At 36.7% G+C, this 20,437-nt stretch overlaps 1 non-coding gene and 1 pseudogene across 1 annotated transcript; both read right to left on the bottom strand.

Annotated features, from left to right (window-relative positions):
- Window positions 1-5,269: 5,269 nt before the first annotated feature.
- LOC126010129 (small nucleolar RNA SNORA51) lies at window positions 5,270-5,401 on the bottom strand. The gene has a single exon (XR_007496265.1). It is a non-coding gene; the product is annotated as a small nucleolar RNA SNORA51 (small nucleolar RNA).
- Window positions 5,402-17,707: 12,306 nt separating this feature from the next.
- On the bottom strand, window positions 17,708-17,863 carry LOC126010343 (uncharacterized; annotated as a pseudogene).
- Between the last annotated feature and the right edge of the window lie 2,574 nt (window positions 17,864-20,437).

The following is a 20,437-nucleotide window of genomic DNA, read 5'->3' as shown; positions in this document are numbered from 1 at the left end:
GGATTTAATTAACACCTGACCCTTTCGTCACCTATTGAACTGCATACCCCTGAGGCTAGCCATTGGTCAAAAGAGGCCTCAGACTTCTAACTGTGAAGTGGTAGCTCTTTTACTGGCAAAACATTCAAATCATATAAATACTTATTAAAAATATAATGAAGCATCTTGCTAAATTTCTTTGAATTTATTGTAATTTAACATATTTAAATAGACTGTTAAATCCTTATGCACTTAAAAAACGTTCCATTCAGTTATTTATTTTAACTTCTATAGAAATCAGTAAGAGACTTCTAAAATAGTTTATAACTGAGCTTCCATATGACCCATCAATTCCATTCTTGGGGTCTAACTGAAGGGCTGAAAAGACTATTTTGAAAAGATTTTAACATGTTTTTCTGTTTGTTAGTTTGTTTTATTTTGTTTCTTTTTTTTGGGGGGGGACACAACTAGCTGTGCTAAGAACTTACTTTTGACACTGTGATCAGGGATCCTTTCTGGCTGTTTCCAGGTGATTATTTCTGGTGCCAGGGATCAAACCTAGCCTGCTGTGTGAAAATTAAGTGCCTAAACCACTGGACAACTTTCTCTTAGGCCAAGCCATTGAAAGTCTTATCTTTAATGCAGTATTATCCACAATAGCCAAGGATTGAAAATAAAAATAATTACTCAAGAAAAGATGATTAGATACTTCAGTATTTAGTCAAATTTTAATACTTCTTAGCTATAAATAATTTTTATATAAATTATATAAATAATTTTATAGCTAAGAAGTATTAAAATGAATCATTCAATTTGCTGCAAGGTGGATGGGAAATGAAAGTATTCTATTGAGTGAAATAAGTTAAATTGAGAAAAAAAGAAATACATAATGATCTCTTCTATATTTAAAATTAAAAAAAAACATAGTAAGTGAAAAACAATTGGTCAATCGTAAGGGATCCTGAGAATTGAACTACAGATCTGAGTCTATCAATGGAGTAAAATGAGGAACTAGTGTAATGGGTGAGGAGACACTGTTGCATTGGCAATAAGATGCTTGGAGATGGAGCATCTTACTGGCAGTATCATTAGCCATGGTGCCAAAATAAAAATTGGGATAAGGAAAGAAAGTAGTCTATAATCTCTATACTTACATGTGACTAAGGCTTATCGATATGCACCTATAGTCAGTTATTTGTATTTTGCACTAAATGGGACTGTTCACAATGAAAAATGCATAGTGAGAAATTTTGATAGTATTGAAAGATAAATTTTATAAGCAAGAGTGTTGTGCGAATTTGGTATAGTTGAAGAAATGAGGCTTATTGACTAGTGTCATCAAGTATGGAATGAGCACCTTAGTAATTGGCACGTGCAAATTTAATCTAGCATTTTAGAAAATTATCTTTTGCAAGTAGAATGCATTCTGGAGGTCAATATTCCATAAATTTTTTAAGAATATATTTCACATTTTACTAATTGCCTGTATCACCTCCGTAACATACAAAGATTGCATACATTATAAGTATCCATAGTAGTTGACTACATTAAAAATTATTTTGCATATGAGTGGTGGCCCTATGGAACATTATATAATGAACTAAAGACCTAGCCTGATTTTAAAAATATTTATATAAAAATGTTACTTTTGACATGAACTAATTTAAGGAGATTCATAAAACATTTAATCCTAAAACAAGACAATTGTGCTTGCATTGCTCTTCCCATTTAAAAAGTAAATAATGTATAAATGAAGGGATATTATATTTTCTCTATGTATAGGAACATTAGACTTATACACTGTGGTTTTCTAAAAATCTGAATTTATGCAGCTTTAGTATACTAAGACATAAAGGTATGACTTTCTAACCAATAACACTTTATTTGAATGTTATGTTAGACACTATATGCATTTCAAAGTGTACTTGTTATAATGAGAAATATTAATCTACTAATCAACACCCTGCTTTTTCACTATTCATGAATTGCAGTACAAATAAAATCTATTTCATTGTGAGTAAAAAAATAAGCAAGCAGAACAAATGGAACATTTTATTTGGTTTTGCAATATCATAAGCCTTGCATTTTTCATGACTACAATATCAACACTAATCTATAAATGTGTATTATGTTTTGCTAATTATGCTTATTCCTCTGATTAAATTCAATTCCTGGTAATACAAATGTCATGCTTCAGGGTTGACCTTGTTGTAACATTATTTTTTTTCATTTATTTTAATTTAGGTTTTGTAACTATGTCCTCATAACAGGGTTACTGAATGTGAATCTGAGTTTTGCTGAACAAACGTATGCAAATGAAATGAATCTGAGGACATATAAAGCTCTAAAATAAAGGAATTTCAAATACAAAAAATAAGTTTTGCATAAAGTAAAAAATTATTTAGACAGTTTTGCATTTTCCAGAGATAAAGAAAAAAGTAAGAAAAAAAGACTCCAAAACTGAGAGTTCATAATCATATCTTTTTTCTTGTTTCATGGTACCTTTCAAAATAATTATAGTGGGAATGTATTTTCTTTGTCTTTTATGATCATACAAATGAACAATGCTAAGTATGTGAAACCCGGGCTTTTGAAATCTTTATGAAACTTTTAGATCATGGAAAATATACCCTATATATGGATAAATCTTAACTTCATTTCCTTATTTAACTTTTAAGAAACTCATGTTTCAGATTTCAACTGCAAAGACTTAATTTCAAGTACTACTTACCGCTTTAATCTGCAGTGGCTTTGTGTGTTATGTGAGAATAATGAATGTAAATGAAACATTTAAACTATCAGTAATTCATTCTCTAAGAGTCATTCAAGAAGAAAAGAACATTGAAACTATGATTGAGATGTGAAATTGCAGAGGCTTTCCACAAAACTTCTTTTTACTTCAAGAGAAATTTGTATGGCTATAATTATTGAGCAGTGTAACTAGGTAGGACTTGATTGACTATTTATATTTTAAGTTTTATTGCACCTGCAAGAAACAATTCTGAATTTTTATTCGAGTCAGAATTATGAATTTATTACACTATTCAGTCCAGTAAAAAATTATGCAAGTATCTGCTACACAGTCTAAGTTTGATCTACTTGTCCATTAGTAATCTCATTCATAAGCTTAGTTATCAAAATAATTAAATTTCCTTTAATAAATGTGACAAAAACAGTAATAATATATGGTTTTAATTATAATATTTTAAAAATAAATTTTCTTTATAATACTAACATCTGCTCATAAGAAAAAAGGAACAAGTGTATTCATCCATTACTGATAAGGAAGATTTTTATCGCAGCATTTTAATCATTTAAAGTGTTGATATAGTTTGACAACACACTATCTTTCTAAAGTATGGTTTTCATTGTTTGAATCATATTTTTTCATCTCAGTAGGGAATTAACTTGAGATGATATTGCCATAATAACAGAGAGATTTACTGGTAATCATTTCTAAATAAATGTACATTGACTTTAATTGGGGTCAAAGTGCCTAAGAGTTATATTACAATTTATCTCTATTATTACTTTAAGATGCCAATTTAATTCAGAAAAATAATTCCAATTAGAAAAATTTGAATTTTTTTCTTTAGTATATAGAAAAGGCCAAGCCAAATTTCATTGGGAATGGTTATTGTCGAAATCGTCTAATCTTTATTTCACTACATTGCTTGAAGGGCTGTGATAAATGTTTACTGTTAATAACAGAGGTTTCTTCCCAGAACTCAGATATAGTCGTTTGAAAACTAATGTCAAATGAGAAAACACTTTTGCTTGAACTTTATTTCAATACTGAACAGAAAGCTTATTGTGAAAATGATACACACACTTGGCATTGCCTGAAATAAAGTTTGGATCCTTTCATCATCAAAAGCATTTATGAGAGTCTTCATGTGTGTAACTTCTGGCAAGCTACTATAAAAAATGATTCAACAGAAATGCTGTTCTCAGCTAGAAGTAGTCTGTCTATGAATTAGTGTCACCTCTGGGCTATGCTGATCATCAAATAGAAACCAATTATTAAGGCCTGGAGAACAGCCATTAAAAGAATGTTCAGGAGAAGTCATCCAATTTCTACTGAAGTGCCAGGCTGAATGAAATACACCCAGCAAGATTACTGTGGCAGTGGAAAGAGAACTTCCCTCAAAATATACAATACAGTGGTTGATTGCTGCAATGTACCGAGTTGAATACTCAAATGCAATAAACTGTCTATAAACTCTATAGAATTGCCAAGTGGATAAAGCATTAGCATATCACGAGTATTCCAAATACGTAGGACAAAAGTAAAAACTGTACGAGGAATAGATATGATGGCCATTTATGTGTCAATCAAATAATGGTTTACTAGTAGATAAGAGCACTAAAAGAAAAATTGCTTTGGTAGATGAAGATGAGGAAGGTCACTATTTTGGACAGTTATTCAAAAGACTGAGACCATAATTTATAGGTCGCACAAGATACAGATATCTGGAATTAAAATAGGCTAAGATTGAAGGAATCTTCGTTTCTGTGTAAAATTTGAATATTATTTTTGAAATCAGGTAAAATAATTTCCATATTACTTTCTGGTCATAACTGTTTTGTTATGTAGTTTGTAATTTTTTTTGTTCATTTGTTTAGTTTTATTTTCCATTTGGATTGAGTCATAAGATATTGGTCTTTATCTGATTTATTTCTCTTAGCATGCTATCCTTTATATTTTGCTAAAATATAGAGGTAATTTTAAAGGTAATTTGTTGTATTTTTATATCACATTTTATTTGTATAATACTCTGCTGATAACTTTATTCCAGGATGGTGGATATTGTGACAAACGCTACAAAGAATATATAATGTGTAGTCAGAAATAAATTAGTTTTTTATGTTAAAAAACTATTCTGTGGTATTTTTTCTTTTCTTAATACTTTTAACTCCTGTTATTTGTTGTTGAGATTTACTTAACAACTGCCCTAATTTTTATTCCTACCAATTGTATAGCAGAGTTCTCTTTTCTCTGAACATAATTACTAACACTTTATTTTTAAATTTTTAATTATAATTAGTCTCACAAGTATAAAGTAATATCCTTTAATTATTTAAATTTGAAATTACCTAATAATAAAACAGCACCTTTTGCTGTGTCAATTGTCCAAATTTATAGATTGTTTGTTGGAGAACTGTCTACAAAAATTCTCTACTACATTTTTTGATAAATTATGCTTCTGTGTATTTAATTATATGAATTATTTATGCATTTTGGGTCTTAATATTTTGTACAATTTATAACTTGCAAATATCTTTTTTTCCTTGTCCCCCCATTCACAATACAGACCAGGCAAAGGGCCTGGTTTGAGGTGTATATGGGGAGCATTTACTGTATTTCCTCTTCTATAGAGTCAGTGTAAAGAACACAGCCTGTGGTAAGCATTGGGAGGCCTTATCTTTTTTATTTTATATATATTTATGTATTACATATTATATATTATTATATGTATATATTACATATATACATATATATAAAACCCTTCACCAGTGCAACATTCCCATCACCAATATCCCAAGTGTCCTTCCTCCCCAGCCCACACTGGCCTGTAGTCTAGACAGGCTTTCTACAATTTCTCACACCTATATTCATTTCAGCACTTTTTACAATAGCCAGACTCTGGTAAACGCCTAGATGCCTCTCAATAGATGAATGGCTAAAGAAACTATGGTGGCCCGGGGAGATAGCACAGCGGTGTTTGCCTTGCAAGCAGCCAATCCAGGACCAAAGGTGGTTGGTTCGAATCCCGGTGTCCCATATGGTCCCCGTGCCTTCCAGGAGCTATTTCTGAGCAGACAGCCAGGAGTAACCCCTGAGCATCGCCGGGTGTGGCCCAAAAACCGAAAAAAAAAAAAAGAAACTATGGTATGGTATATACAATGGAATATTATGCAGCCATCAGAAGAGATAAATTCATGAAATTTTCCTATACATGGATGTATATGTAATCTATTATGCTGAGTGAAATAAGTCAGAGGGAGAGAGATAAACACAGAATGGTCTCGCTCATCTATGGATTTTGAGAAAAATGAAAAACATTTGTGTAATGATTCTCAGAGACAAAATAGAGGAGAACTGGAGGGTTCAGCTCCAGACATGAAGCTCACCACAGGGATTGTTTAGTGCAGTCACAGAAATAATGGCACTGAGTACTGCATAACAAAATGTGACTGAATGAGGGAACTTGCGAATATCTTTACACAATACGTTGTCTTTCAATACTCAATAGTCGTTTATGTTTTTATTTTTTGTTTGTTTTGCTGTGAAGAAGCGGTTTAATTGAGATTTGTGGCATTTATTTTTGTCTGTATTGTCAGTGTTAATGGAGTTGATCTTCCATAAATATTTCTATGATGAGGAAATTTTAACCTATATATTTTTGTGAACTTTATTGCTTATTTTTATAATTTTATTTTGACCACAGTGAATTACAAATATTTCACAATAATATCTTAGGTACATAGTGACATTGAATCAGGGTCATTCCCTTCACCCCTGTTTTCAGCATGCATCCCATATCCTCCTGCTTTGCCCCATGGGCTGCTAGTATAATTGGACCCCTCTGTGTCTAGTTTTGAACTTTATTGTTTGATCTTATTTTTTCATCTTTTTTAACTATTGTTTATGGTTTAAGAAAATCACACCCATCATTTCATTCTTTTTTTTTTTGTTTGTTTCTAGATGGGATTTTTTTTTTTGCATATTTTTTTTTATTTAAACACCTTGATTACATACATGATTGTGTTTGGGTTTCAGTCATAAAAGGAACACCACCCATCACCAGTGCAACATTCCCATCACCCAAGTCCCAAATCTCCCTCCTCCCCACCCAACCCCTGCCTGTACCCTAAACAGGCTCTACATTTCCCTCGTACATTCTCAATATTAGGACAGTTCAAAATGTAGTTATTTCTCTAACTAAACTCATCACTCTTTGTGGTGAGCTTCCTGAGGTGAGCTGGAACTTCCAACTCTTTTCTCTTTTGTGTCTGAAAATTATTATTACAAGGGTGTCTTTCATTTTTCTTAAAACCCATAGATGAGTGAGACCATTCTGCGTTTTTCTCTCTCTCTCTGACTTATTTCACTCAGCATAATAGATTCCATGTACATCCATGTATAGGAAAATTTCATGACTTCATCTCTCCTGACAGCTGCATAATATTCCATTGTGTATATGTACCACAGTTTCTTTAGCCATTCATCTGTTGAAGGGCATCTTGGTTGTTTCCAGAGTCTTGCTATGGTAAATAGAGCTGCAATGAATATAGGTGTAAGGAAGGGGTTTTTGTATTGTATTTTTGTGTTCCTAGGGTATATTCCTAGGAGTGGTATAGCTGGATCGTATGGGAGCTCGATTTCCAGTTTTTGGAGGAATCTCCATATCGCTTTCCATAAAGGTTGAACTAGACAGCATTCCCACCAGCAGTGGATAAGAGTTCCTTTCTCTCCACATCCCCGCCAACACTGTTTATTCTCATTCTTTGTGATGTGTGCCATTCTCTGGGGTGTGAGGTGGTATCTCATCGTTGTTTTGATTTGCATCTCCCTGATGATTAGTGATGTGGAACATTTTTTCATGTGTCTTTTGGCCATGTGTATTTCTTCTTTGTCAAAGTGTCTGTTCATTTCTTCTCCCCATTTTTTGATGGGGTTAGATGTTTTTTTCTTGTAGAGTTCTGTCAGTGCCTTGTATATTTTGGAGATAAGCCCCTTATCTGATGGGTATTGGGTGAATAGTTTCTCCCATTCAGTGGGTGGCTCTTGTATCCTGGGCACTATTTCCTTTGAGGTGCAGAAGCTTCTCAGCTTAATATATTCCCATCTGTTAATCTCTGCTTTCACTTGCTTGGAGAGTGCAGTTTCCTCCTTGAAGATGCCTGTAATGTCCTGGAGTGTTTTGCCTATGTGCTGTTCTATATATCTTATGGTTTTGGGGCTGATATCGAGGTCTTTAATCCATTTGGATTTTACCTTTGTACATGATGTTAGCTGGGGGTCTAAGTTTAATTTTTTGCAAGTGGCTATACAATTGTGCCAACACCACTTGTTGAAGAGGCTTTCCCTGCTCCATTTAGGATTTCCTGCTCCTTTATCAAAAATTAGATAATTGTATCTCTGGGGAACATTTTCTGAGTATTCAAGCCTATTCCACTGATCTGAGGACCTATCCTTATTCCAATACCATGCTGTTTTGATAACTGTAGCTTTGTAGTACAGTTTAAAGTTGGGAAAAGTAATTCCTCCCATATTCTTTTTCCCAATGATTGCTTTAGCTATTCGAGGGTGTTTATTGTTCCAAATGAATTTCAAAAGTGTCTGATCCACTTCTTTGAAGAATGTCATGGGTATCTTTAGAGGGATGGCATTAAATCTGTATAATGCCTTGGGGAGTATTGACATTTTGATGATGTTAATCCTGCCAATCCATGAGCAGGGTATGCGTTTCCATTTCCGTGTGTCCTCTCTTATTTCTTGGAGCAGAGTTTTATAGTTTTCTTTGTATAGGTCCTTCACATATTTAGTCAAGTTGATTCCAAGATATTTGAGTTTGTGTGGCACTATTGTGAATGGGGTTGTTTTCTTAATGTCCATTTTATCCTTATTACTATTGGTATATAGAAAGGCCATTGATTTTTGTGTGTTAATTTTGAAGCCTGCCACCTTGCTATGAGTCTATTGTTTCTAGAAGCTTTTTGATAGAGTCTTTAGGGTTTTCTAAGTAGAGTATCATGTCATCTGCAAACAGTGAGAGCTTGACTTCTTCCTTTCCTATCTGGATTCCCTTGATATCCTTTTCTTGCCTAATCGCTATAGCAAGTACTTCCAGTGCTATGTTGAATAGGAGTGGTGAGATAGGACAGCCTTGTCTTGTGCCAGAATTTAGAGGGAAGGCTTTCAGTTTTTCTCCATTGAGGATAATATTTGCCACTGGCTTGTGGTAGATGGCCTTCACTATATTGAGAAAGGTTCCCTCCATTCCCATCTTGCTGAGAGTTTTGATCAAGAATGGGTGTTGGAACTTATCAAATGCTTTCTCTGCATCTATTGATATGATCATGTGGTTTTTATTTTTCTTGTTATTGATGTTGTGTATTATGTTGATAGAATTACGGATGTTAAACCAGCCTTGCATTCCTGGGATGAAACCTACTTGATCGTAGTGGATGATCTTCTTAACGAGGCATTGAATCCTATTTGCCAGGATTTTGTTGAGGATCTTTGCATCTGCATTCATCAGTGATATTGGTCTGTAATTTTCTTTTTTGGTAGCGTCTCTGTCTGGTTTAGGTATCAAGGTGATGTTGGCTTCATAAAAGCTATTTGGGAGTGTTTCTGTTTGTTCAATTTCATGAAAGAGTCTTGCCAAGATTGGCAGAGTTCCTCTTGGAAAGTTTGATAGAATTCATTAGTGAATCCATCTGGACCTGGGCTTTTGTTTTTCGGCAGACATTTGATTACTGTTTTAATTTCATCAATGGTGATGGGGGTGTTTAGATATGCTACATCCTCTTCCTTCAACCGTGGAAGATTATAAGAGTCCAAGAATTTATCCATTTCTTCCAGGTTCTCATTTTTAGTGGCGTAGAGTTTTTCAAAGTAGTTTCTGATTACCCTTTGAATCTCTGTCATATCAGTAGTGATCTCTCCTTTTTCATTCCTGATACGAGTTATCAAGTTTCTCTCTCTCTCTTTCTTTGTTAGGTTTGCCAGTGGTCTATCAATCTTGTTTATTTTTTCAAAGAACCAACTTTTGCTTTCGTTGATCTTTTGGATTGTTTTTTGAGTTTCCACTTCGTTGATTTCTGCTCTCAGCTTTGTTATTTCCTTCTGTCTTCCTATTCTTGGGTCCTTTTGTTGAGCATTTTCTAGTTCTATTAGCTGTGTCATTAAGTTACTCAGGTAAGCTCCTTCTTCCTTCCTGATGTTTGCTTGCAAAGCTATAAATTTTCCTCTCAGTACTGCTTTTGCTGTGTCCCATAAGGTCTGAGAGTTTGTGTCTTTATTGTCATTTGTTTCCAGGAACCTTTTTATTTCCTCCTTGATTTTATCTCGGACCCACTGGTTATTGAGCATGAGGCTGTTTAACTTTCAGGTGTTGAAGTGTTTCTTCTGAGTCCCTTTGGAATTCACAAATAATTTCAGAGCCTTGTGGTCAGCGAAGGTAGTCTGCAAAATTTCTATCCTCTTGATCTTATGGAGGTATGTTTTATGTGCCAGCATGTAGTCTATCCTGGAGAATGTCCCATGTACATTGGAGAAGAATGTGTATCCAGGTTTCTGGGGATGGAGTGTCCTATATATATCCACTAGGCCTCTTTCTTCCATTTCTCTCCTCAGGTCTAGTATATTCTTGTTGGGTTTCAGTCTGGTTGACCTGTCCAGTGTTGACAAAGCCGTGTTAAGGTCCCCCACAATTATTGTGTTGTTGTTGATATTATTTTTCAGATTTGTCAACAGTTGTATTAAATATTTTGCTGGCCCCTCATTCGGTGCATATATGTTTAGGAGAGTGAATTCTTCCTGCTCTACGTACCCCTTGATTAATATAAAATGTCCATCTTTGTCCCTTACAACCTTCCTGAGTATAAAGTTTGCATTATCTGATATTAGTATGGCCACTCCAGCTTTTTTATGGGTGTTGTTTGCTTGGATAATTTTTCTCCAGCCTTTTATTTTGAGTCTATGTTTGTTCTGACTATTCAGGTGCGTTTCTTGTAGGCAGCAGAAGGTTGGATTGAGTTTTTTGATCCATTTAGCCACTCTGTGTCTCTTAACTGGTGCATTTAGTCCATTGACGTTGAGAGAAAGAATTGTCCTGGGATTTAACGCCATCTTTATTTCAAAATTTGGTGTGTCTTTTGGGTAGTCTTGTCTTAGATTAGGTCTTTCAGTTTTTCTCTTAAGACTGGTTTTGTGTCTGTGAAGTTTCTGAGCTGTTTTTTGTCTGTGAAACCATATATTCTTCCATCAAACCGGAAAGTGAGTTTTGCTGGGTATAGTATTCTGGGTGAAGCATTCATTTCATTCAGTCTTGTCACAATATCCCACCACTGCTTTCTGGCATTGAGTGTTTCTGGTGACAGGTCTGCTGTAAATCTCAGGGAAGCTTGCTTGAACATGATTTCCCCTTTTGATCTTGCTGTTTTCAGAATTCTGTCTCTATCTGTGGGATTTGTCATTGTGACTAGGATGTGTCTTGGGGTGGTTTTTCTGGGGTCTCTTTTGGTTGGTACTCTTCGGGCATGCAGGATTTGATCACATATATTCTTTCGCTCTGGAAGTTTCTCTTTAATGATGTTCTTGACCATTGATTCTTCCTGGAAATTTTCTTCCTGGGTCTCTGGGACTCCAATGATTCTTAAGTTGTTTCTGTTGATCTTATCATAGACTTCTATTTTCGTCTGTTCCCATTCTTTGACTAATTTTTCCATTGTCTGCTCATTTGCTTTAAGTTTTTTGTCCAATCTCTCCTGCTGTATGGAATTGTTATGTATCTCATCTTCCACAGCACCAAGTCTATTCTCAGCTTCTGATACCCTGTCCCAGAGCTTATCCATTTTGTCATTCACTTCGTTTACTGACTTTTTCAGTCCTGTTAGTTGACATATTATTTCAGTTTGGAGTTTTGTGATTTCTGTCTTCATATTTTCTTGGTTCTTATTAGTGTTCTGTTCAACTCGATCCATGGTTTCTTGGAGTCTGTTGAGCACCTTCCATATTGCTAGTCTAAAGTCCTTATCTGAGAGGTTGATTAGTTGTTCAGTCATTATCTGGTCCTCAGAATTGTCATCTTCATTCTCTATGTCTGATGCTGGCCTGCGTTGTTTCCCCATTGTCACACTTGTATTGTGGGTTTTTCTACGTGTTGTGGTGGTATTCATTGTCTATATGATGTAGGCAGCACACTCCTCTGGCTCCTCCCTTTCTGGATGGGCTGACTTGCCTCTAAGGGAGGGGAGTCCTCCAGGATGAAGCCTCACACTGGGTCAAATCTTAGGCCCGAGCATGCAACAGAGAAGACAGTCCAGAGAGAAATGTTTGCTTCTGTGATATAGCGCCGTTCTTAGTGTGATTTTTCCTTCTTGTTGCAATGGAGTTCTTTCCTTAGAAAGAGTGCACGGCCGCGTAGCGAAGCGGAGCGGCCGTGCTCCTCTGAGCCTCTTTTTGCCCCACTCGCAAGAGTTTCACGCAAGAGGACAGTAGACAGACATAGACAGGTCACACTCACAGTCTTTCACAGCTGAGCCCCACTGGGCTGGTGTACTTTCGCGGATTTTCCCCGCCTGGTGTCACACACAGGGAGCCAGCTTTTGCAAAGGTTAGCCGTTTTTTATGCTCTGAAGTCCCTCCCTGAAAATGGCGTCTGGGCGAGCGAGGTTTCTGGAGGCTCTTTTTGCCCCACTCGCAAGAGTTTCACGCAAGAGGACAGTAGACAGACATAGACAGGTCACACTCACAGTCTTTCACAGTTGAGCCCCACTGGGCCGGTGTACTTTCGCGGATTTTCCCCGCCTGGTGTCACACACAGGGAGCCGGCTTTTGCCCAGATAGCATTGTTATCTCTTCCCGAATGTAGTTTCTTTGGAGTTATCTTCCCAGGGCTCTGAGGAGAGCTTCCAGAGTTCAGGAAAGACAGAGAAGGGTAGGACAGGGCTCCCTTCCGGTGCTCAGTTCCTCAGAAGAAGCACAGCCCGGTGGAGATTCTGCAGGTAGAGCAGTCAGCACTCTGCCTGGAAACCCCCACCTGCAGCCTTTTCTCACTCACTCACTAGCTCGCTGGGTAGCTCCCGAATGTAGTTTCTTTGGGGTTCACTTCCGAGGGCTCTGAGGAGAGCTTCCAGAGTTCAGGAAAGACAGAGAAGGGTAGGACAGGGCTCCCTTCCGGTGCTCAGTTCCTCAGAAGAAGCACAGCCCGGTGGAGATTCTGCAGGTAGAGCAGTCAGCACTCTGCCTGGAAACCCCCACCTGCAGCCATTTCTCACTCACTCACTGGCTCGCTGGGTAGCTTCTGAATGTAGTTTCTTTGGGGTTCGCTTCCCAGGGCTCTGAGGAGAGCTTCCAGAGTTCAGGAAAGACAGAGAAGGGTAGGACAGGGCTCCCTTCCGGTGCTCAGTTCCTCAGAAGAAGCACAGCCCGGTGGAGATTCTGCAGGTAGAGCAGTCAGCACTCTGCCTGGAAACCCCCACCTGCAGCCATTTCTCACTCACTCACTGGCTCGCTGGGTAGCTCCCGAATGTAGTTTCTTTGGGGTTCGCTTCCCAGGGCTCTGAGGAGAGCTTCCAGAGTTCAGGAAAGACAGAGAAGGGTAGGACAGGGCTCCCTTCCGGTGCTCAGTTCCTCAGAAGAAGCACAGCCCGGTGGAGATTCTGCAGGTAGAGCAGTCAGCACTCTGCCTGGAAACCCCCACCTGCAGCCATTTCTCACTCACTCACTGGCTCGCTGGGTAGCTCCCGAATGTAGTTTCTTTGGGGTTCGCTTCCCAGGGCTCTGAGGAGAGCTTCCAGAGTTCAGGAAAGACAGAGAAGGGTAGGACAGGGCTCCCTTCCGGTGCTCAGTTCCTCAGAAGAAGCACAGCCCGGTGGATATTCTGCAGGTAGAGCAGTCAGCACTCTGCCTGGAAACCCCCCACCTGCAGCCATTTCTCACTCACTCACTGGCTCGCTGGGTAGCTTCTGAATGTAGTTTCTTTGGGGTTCGCTTCCCAGGGCTCTGAGGAGAGCTTCCAGAGTTCAGGAAAGACAGAGAAGGGTAGGACAGGGCTCCCTTCCGGTGCTCAGTTCCTCAGAAGCCCATCATTTCATTCTGTTGCACACATTTGCTTAATTTACCACAGGTCACATTTTTAAAGAGATTTTTCATAATACATCGTATGCCCTTACAATTTTTTTTCTCTTTTGTCTTAAAACTATGGTTCCAGCTGGTGGGCCATGGGCCATTTCTTGTGTACAGGTATGGAGAGGGTAAAAACTACTGGTCTTGAAATTAAAGGGATAGTACAGCAAGCAGGGAATTTTCCTTATAAGTGACTGACTCAATGAGTGACTCTATGATACCACCAATCCCCCAAACCTTGAAGAAGAGTGAGCCTGATCGCTATCTGGTGTGGCCCAAAATCAAAATAAAAAAGAAAACTTTTGGTCTACAAACTTGGTCTACTTCAAGTCTATATATATATGCAGGATAGTACAAGTTCACATGTAATTTTTCAGTTTATTATTCGAGTGTATTATGGTATTATTTTTTTAGTTGTTTTTTGGGTCATATTTGGAGGTGCTCAGGGTTTACAAACTTCTGGCTCTGTGCTCAGAAGTCACGCCAGGTGGGCTCTGGGGACTATATGCATTGCTGGAAATCAAACCGAGGTCCATCAGGATTGGCCTCATGCAAGGCAAATGCCCTACCGCTGGGCTATTACTCTGGCCTCAAGAATTGCTCTTGTGGAAAAATTGTGAGTGCTGCCTGTGTGTGTCTGTCTACTGTCCTGTCGCATGAACCTCTTGAGAGTAGGCCAAAAAGAGGCTCCAGAAAACTCCCAGAGACCCATTCTAGGGCAGGAACTCCAAGGAACTACTCCATAATGTGAAAACCGGCTATAAGCAGTACTTTGCGGAAGCCAGGTCCCCTGTTTGTGATGTCAGGCTGGGAAAATCTACCAAACTACACCAGCCCAGTGGGGCCCGACTGTGAAAAATTGTGAGTGCTGCATGTGTGAGTCTGTCTACTGTCCTGTAGACTCTTGGGAGTGGGCCGAAAAGAGACTCCAGCAGAGCACGGCCGCTCCTCTTTGCTTTGCTGCTGTGCGATCTTTCTAAGGAAAGAACACCATCGCAACAAGAAGAAAAAAATCACACTAAGAACTGTGCTGGATCACTGAAGCCCAGCATTTCTCTCTGGACTGTCTTCTCTGCTGCATGCTCAGGCCTAAGATTTAATCCTGTGTGAGGCTTCATACAAAAAGGACTCCCCTCCCTTGGAGGCAAGTCGACCCATCAAGAAAGGGCAGAGCCATAGGAGTGTGGCTGCCTACATATTTAGCCAATGAATATCACCACAACACATAGAAAAACCCACAATACAAGTGTGACAATGGGGAAACAATGCAGGCCAGCATCAGACATAGAATGAAGATGACAATTCTGATGACCAGATAATGACCAACCAACTAATCAACCTCTGAGATAAGGATTATAGACAAATAATATGGAAGATGCTCAAAGAACTCAAAGAAAAATGGATAGAGTTGAACAGAACACTAATAAAAAGCAAGAAAATATGAAGAGAGAAATCACAAAACTCCAAACTGAAATAATATGTGGACTAACAGGCCTGAAAAAGTCAGGAAATGAAGTGAATGACAAAATGGATAAGCTCTGGGACAGGGTATCAGAAGCTGAGAATAGACTTGGTGCTGTGGAAGATGAGATACATAAAAATTCCATAGAGCAGGAGAGATTGAGAAAAAAACTTAAAGCAAATGAACACACAATGGAAAAATTAGTCAACGAATGGGAACAGATGAAAATAGAAGTCTATGATAAGCTCAACAGAAACAACTTAAGAATCATTGGAGTCCCAGAGACCCAGGAAGAAAATTTCCAGGAAGAATCAATGGTCAAAAACATCATTAAAGAGAAATTTCCAGAGCTAAAGAATATATCAAATCCTGCATGCTCGAAGAGTACCAACCAAAAGAGACCCCAGAAAAACCACCCCAAGACACATCCTAGTTACAATGACAAATCCCACAGATAGAGACAGAATTCTGAAAACAGCAAGATCAAAAGGGGAAATTACGTTCAAGCAAGCATCCTTGAGAATTACAGCAGACCTGTCACCAGAAACACTCAAGGCCAGAAAGCAGTGGTGGGATATTGTGACGAGACTGAATGAAATGAATGCTTCACCTAGAATACTGTACCCAGCAAAACTCACTTTTCAGTTTGATGGAAGAATACATGGCTTCAGAGACAGAAAACAGCTCAGAAACTTTACAGACTCAAAACCAGTCTTAAGAGAAAAACTGAAGACCTAATTTAAGACAAGACTAACCAAAAGACACACCAAATTTCGATATAAAGATGGCACTAAATCCCAGGACAGTTATTTCTCTCAATGTCAATGGACTATATGAATCAGTTAAGAGACACAGAGTGGCTAAATGGATCAAAAAACTCAAACCAACCTTCTGCTGCCTACAAGAAACTCACCTGAATAATCAGAACAAACATAGACTCAAATTAAAAGGCTGGAGAAAAATTATCCAAGCAAACAACACCCATAAAAAAGCTGGAGTGTCCATACTAATATCAGATCATGCAAACTTTATACTCAGGAAGGTTGTAAGGGACAAAGATGGACATTTTATATTAATCAAGGGGTATGTAGAGCAGGAAGAAAAAAACTCTCCTAAACATATATGCACCGAATGAGGGGCCAGCAAAATATTTAATACAACTGTTGACAAATCTGAAAAACAATATCAATAACAGCACAATAATTGTGGGGGACCTCAACAGGGCTTTGTCAACACTGGATAGGTCAACCAGATTGAAACCCAACAAGAATATACTAGACCTGAAAAGAGAAATGGAAAAAAGAGGCCTAGTGGATATATATATGACACTTCATCCCCAGAAACCTGGATACTCATTCTTCTCCAATGTACATGGGACATTCTCCAGGATAGACTACATGCTGGCACATAAAACATACCTCCATAATATCAAGAGGATAAAAATTTTACAGACTACCTTCGCTGACCACAAGGCTCTGAAATTATTTGTGAATTCCAAAGGGACTCAGAAGAAAAATTTTAACACCTGGAAGTTAAACAGCCTAATACTGAATAACCAGTGGGTCCTAAATGAAATCAAGGAGGAAATCAAAAGGTTCCTGAAAATAAATGACAATAAAGACACAAACTATCAGAACTTATGGGACACAGCAAAAGCAGTACTGAGAGGAAAATTTATAGCTTTGCAAGCACACATCAGGAAGGAAGAAGGAGCTTACCTGAGTAGCTTAATGACACAGCTAATAGAACTAGAAGTGCTCAACAAAAGGACCCAAAAATAGGGAGACAGAAGGAAATAACAAAGCTGATAGCAGAAATCAACGAAGTGGAAACCCAAAAAACAATCCGAAATATCAACGAAAGCAGAAGTTGGTTCTTTGAAAAAAATAAACAAGATTGATAGACCACAGGCAAAACTAACAAAGAAAGAGAGAGAGAGAAACTTGATAACTCATATTAGGAATGAAAAAGGAGAGATCACTACTGATATGACAGAGATTCAAAGGGACATCAGAAACTACTTTGAGAAACTGCATATGAGAACATGAAAGAAATGGATAAATTCTTGGACTCTTATGATCTTCCACTGTAGAATGAAGAGGATGTAGCATATCTAAACACCCCCATCACTATTGATGAAATTAAAACGGTAGCTGCATGTAAGGGAAATGCCCTACTGCTGTTGAATTTTCATCTTCTGCTAGGAAAATTTTTTTAAGTAGTATTGTGATTTTTGAGGGCGGGTCACACCCAGCAGCACTCAGGGGCTACTCCTGGCTCTATGCTTAGAAATCGCTCCTGGCAGGCTCGGGGGACCATGGTGGATGCCGGGATTTGAACCACTTTCCTTCTGCAATCAAATTTATACATTTTTTAATACAATGTTTTTGAAAAATTGAAAGACTAGGTCCAAATGTGAGTGGATGAGCAAACTTCTATTTCAATTTTCTACTTCAAATATCATTTAATATGGTGTCCTCAGATAGAAAACATATCAGATATTAAACTGATAATAACAGATACTACACTTGTTGTTAGCCAAAAGGCAGAGAAGCAATTATCTGTACATTTTAAAATCTCTAGAATTCAAATAAATCTTACAATAAAGGGATTATTTTTGTTAAAAAAAGAATTGCTCTTGTTTGTCTTTTTGCTAGTTTCGTTTAAAAAAATTCAATTTTTGTATATTAATTTTGTGGTATACATTTTAGTATCCATTTATTATTTATATTCTAGATTTTTATTGTACTCATTGGAATTTCCTTCCTATATTATCATGTACTATTTAGTAATAACTTTATTTCTGTTCCAACTTGAAAAGTATATCTTTTATTTTCTTTAGTAATTATTGTGGTGAATTTCTATGTTGGATAATAGTAGCAGTTGTAAAAACCTTATCTCATGAGTAATCTAGAGAAAAGACATACAATTTATCACCATGAGGAATAATGTTGTCCCAAAATTTGTTATTTATAACATGTTTTAAACTGTCATATATTTATTCCATGCCAATTTTCTTTAATTATAAATGAATGTCGAATATTCACAAAGGCTACCTCTGTATCTACTGAAACAATGAAATAAACATGGGTTTTGTCCTTACTTTTGTTAACATGACAATTCACACTAATTTCTGTTTATTGTATCACCACTGTCACCTTCTAATCATTCTCACCTTATTGCAGTCTATGACTCTTAATAATATATATATTATTATATATATTATATATATAATAAATAATATAATAATATATTGAACTCATGGTCAGAAATGGTAGTATAGTAATTATACAGCTTTTATGTAACAAACTCCAATTTAAATCCCAAAGCACAGTGTCCAATCAAAACTGCATTCTAGTGTCATTTTATTGAAATCCCAGTTTATATATATATTGTGAATAATTGGCAGGAGGGATTTAGATACTCCTGAACACTTTTCACAAATAATAATGTATTGTAGGATTCAAGTTCTAGTATTTTATTGAGAATTTTTCCTCTCTATTCACTAAAAAAACTGGTTTATAGTTTTGATTTGCTTGATTTTGTATATTTTTGTCCTGGATTTGGAATTAGGGTAATATCTATATTTATAAAATATGTTATGAGCATTCTATACGTTCAGTTTTATAATTTTGAGGTACAATGAATTTTATACTTTAATTCATATTGTCACAATGTAATATTTTATGTATATAACTAATTATTTACATTAATTCCATTTCTTTTTTTCTTTTTTTCCCTTTTTTTGGGTTTTTGGGTCACTCTGGTAACACTCAGGGGTTACTCCTGGCTATGTGCTCAGAAATTGCTTCTAGCTTGGGGGACCATATGGGACTCTGGGGGATTGAACTGAGATTTATTCTAGGTCAGTACATGCAAGGCAAATGCCCTACTGCTTGTGTACCGCTCTGGTCCAGGAAAATCCATTTCCAAGACATTTTTGTTTTCCTGTTACACTGGACAATGATCAAGGCTGACTCTTGGCTCTGTGGTAAGTAAACAATCTGCAAGACTCAGAATACCCTATGAACAAAGAGAGATCAAATCCAGATTGACCATACACAAAGAAAGAGCCTTACCTACCATATTATCTGATAGACCCAAGAAAATACACTTCCATAATGTATTCAATCCGATTTTTCATAACTATTGGACACTCAAAGCAAACAAAATATTTCCAAACTATGTGTCTTGGAAATATTTTTTCCCTTGAACTGAAGCACATTCTTAGCATGTAGGAGGCCCACGTTCGATCTCCTGCATGCATAATGTCCTTTGAGTTCCTCTAAATTTACCCTCAATGAAAAAAATAATAAAAAGAAAAATTGGTGTGGGGGCATTCCAATCAACCAACATATTTAGAACAATTTAAATCAGTGTTTAAAAATAGAATTAATAAGTAAATGATCTCCAAAGAATCTGAATTTCTTCTCACTATCATATTTGACTTATTTAGTATATATTAACGTTTATTTTCTTAAATTGAACATTGATAAAAAGGCCTTTCTGTCTATGGATGCAGTGCAAAAACACAGCATTATTTTATATTCTAGTTATATTTAAGATTTTCCCTTACATTTTATAATTGTATTGAGGATTCCTAGAAAAATAAAATAAATTATAAATTATTGATTGGTCAAGCCTCTTAAATACTTGAGAGTATTTAATTTATATTTTCTCACTGGGCTCCTGGTTGAGAGATAAAATAAAAACAGCATAATTTGGTTAATTTTATGCTTTTTATATGTAATATTTAAAAATTATTACTTTCTTTTGATATGTAAATAAGAGCAGTTAGTGAGTTGACCCCTTAGTAAATAAGTGTATATATTTTTTTTAATTAGAGAAACTGAAATAGACTAAAAGTCTTTATATATGTTGAAGTTTTGGGGAGGATTTTATTCTAACAAATATTGTTATAATAATTATATTATAATGCTTTTGTCTTTTTTCTATACCTGCTAAATTTAATCTCACTTTCTTTAAATTTTAGACCTGCTTATGCTTTATGTTTACACCATGATATATTTAGGTCTGTAAGAATTTCTTTAAGGGCTAGTCTTTGGAAATTGCCCTTGCTCTGGTATATGTCTGCTATTGGGGCCACAGAGAAGATGGCTGCTCACTCTATA

This window comes from Suncus etruscus, chromosome 5 (assembly GCF_024139225.1).
Source record: "Suncus etruscus isolate mSunEtr1 chromosome 5, mSunEtr1.pri.cur, whole genome shotgun sequence".
NCBI classification, from domain to species: Eukaryota; Metazoa; Chordata; class Mammalia; order Eulipotyphla; family Soricidae; genus Suncus; species Suncus etruscus.
Note: the sequence above shows the minus strand (reverse complement) of the source record. Positions and strands in the feature narration are given on the sequence as shown.